We start from the raw sequence: 2,534 nt of genomic DNA, 5'->3' as shown, positions 1-2,534 counted from the left end.
GATAATCCTGGCTGGGAATTAAAACTCTAAGTATGATTTCAGCAAGTGGGTGCAGGTCTGTACAGGTGTGGGTAAATGTATAAAGGTATGTAAATGGTTGGGTATTTTGTATATAAGCAGATGGGTGTGTATATGGGTGTATGTATGTATATGTGTATATGGGTGTATGTATGTATATGTGTATAGATGTATGTATATGGGTGTATGTATGTATATGTGTATAGGTGTATGTATATGTGAATATGTATATATGTATGTGTACAAATGTGTATGTGTGTGTATGCAGTATTTTCATTTGGCTGAGGAAATATTACYACAATTATTATTTCATTTTGTCAGGAAGGATACTGGAAACTGAAAATAATGTGATAAATTACAGCTGGAAAAGGGGTMTGATTATATAAGTTATACTTCTTCATACCCCTTTTCAGACTCATAATCACCGATGTGATGTGTCTTCAAGAAATTTATTATGTACTTTGTGTTTGTTCTACATTGCCGGTGAAAGGTTTGTCTGAAATAAAAAAAAAAATTACTACTAATTATGTAGACTGAATTAAAGCATATTAAAGTGGCAAGAGTATGCCAGGACTATGGATAAGATGTAAGATTAGGAGTAAACCAAGTAAAGGTCATTGTGGGAAGGTTTATTCAACGTTACTTACATGCAAAACGCAATATTGTTTTTTAAGACAAAAATTTTAAAATGTACATTTTAGAAGTAATTTCTCTATAGAGAAGAGTTGGTCATAAGCAATTAAAAAGTTAATCAATTAAGAGAAACAGAGCACAAGTGCCCAACCTTAAACGAATGAGGTTCATGATGGTCACTCACTCATTAAGAGGATTGGAAACCATTAAGCAACAAACAGAAAACATTTTGGCTCTTTTTAGCACGTAGAAGCAAAAACTGAGGGGGAACAATCTCAGTGCTCTGACTTCTATCCTGTTTACCTGATTCAAGTAAAGATCAGGGTCTGGAGACCTGAAATGGTCTCATTAATGGTCAATCAATTGCATTTGCTTCCTTCCACAAAAAACAAAATAAGATAAATGGCTGTGAAATCAAGAGCCGAACGTGGATCAGACGCTTCACAACTAGAGTTAGAGCTTCGATCAGTACTCAGAGAATCAGCCCATATGGTATCGATGAATTTAGCTAAACAATGAATCACGACTGAACCAAACAAAAGCACTAGATATTGTTAGCCTCGGCCATTCAGTTACACACTTGATGGACTGATCACCATTCGTCTGAATGTCTCTATGAAAGCTAAACTAGATTTTCACTGGTGAAGCAAGCATGTGCATTAACATGTCAAAGTGGAAAGACATCACCAATGACCCTAAAGAAGCAGCTGATGCCACCCATTAATCTGGGAAAGGTTTTGAAGGCAACCCATTGGAAGGAGTAGAAATCCCAGCAAAAATCCACTTTAATTTCAGATGGTCCAGCTATTGTGGAGACCAATATGTAGTCATCTGTTCCACAGCTCAGGTTCAGCCATAATTGGATCATGCAAGAACTGAAGCAATGATGTACAATACTGAAGAGAGGTCTAACACATTTGCACAGAATGGGAGAGATTAATGAGGCAACGCAAGCTTATTTGCAAGGCACCATTTATAAACAAGGTTGCTCTCAAGGCAATTTGCTAAAGCATGTCCTGCTTTAGAAAATTTCCAAAAGGAGCTTTTGCACACCTTGAATAATAATTCTGGTCTAAAATGTACCCATTGCCCTCTTCTTTCTCTCTTGGATTCAGTGAGAGAGGAAGGAAAATACGTTGCCTTTGTAACATGTTGGGTTCTGTGTCCTTTGATTTCCTTACGGCAAGTCACGCCATGCTGTTGAGATGGAGAACTCCTCTTTTGCTCACACATAATCAATAGCGTTCAGATATAATCTATATTCTCAGTCTTGTAAGGATTTGCTGCTATAAATTTGATAAGACGGTTCGCACTATGCAACTCTCGAACTCAGACATGCACCTGCTACATTTTAATCTGACCCATGTCGGATGAGTTTTGCTATCTGCCGTTTTTCAGCGCAGCAACGCTGTGAGACATTCCAGCTGAACGGCGATTGGCACCAGCCAGAGCGAATGCCTCGACTTTCTAGGATGTCAATGTGAAACTGTATCAACAATCTAGTTTTGTGTGAGCAAATATCTCAAGAAGTCGCTCACTGCCCTTCTTGTGAGAATCTTTTTGACGGATCTCTCCTCTAAGGTGTGGTGGGGTTTTGCATTGGTGTGTTTTTTGTTTTTGCGGAAAAACAAACATACAGCACCTCAAATCAACAGAAACAAGCCTATTTCTCAAACAGATGAGCCGGAGATCTAGTGTCGCATAATAAGACAAGCAGAGATTGATATCACTGAGATCTAAATTGGCTCCAGCCTGCCTTGCACAACCTGAAAAGCAAAAGGCTGCCACACGGTGACTTAGAAGAGGTGAAGATGGATTTCAAAAACTAAATCTCGTATTTCCAGGGGAGTCAGGTGAGATAATTATTGATTAAGACTTCTTTA

The sequence above is a fragment of the Poecilia reticulata genome, linkage group LG22 (assembly GCF_000633615.1).
Source record: "Poecilia reticulata strain Guanapo linkage group LG22, Guppy_female_1.0+MT, whole genome shotgun sequence".
NCBI lineage: Eukaryota > Metazoa > Chordata > Actinopteri > Cyprinodontiformes > Poeciliidae > Poecilia > Poecilia reticulata.
The sequence above is the reverse complement of the archived record's forward strand: the minus strand, read 5'-3'. Positions refer to the sequence as shown.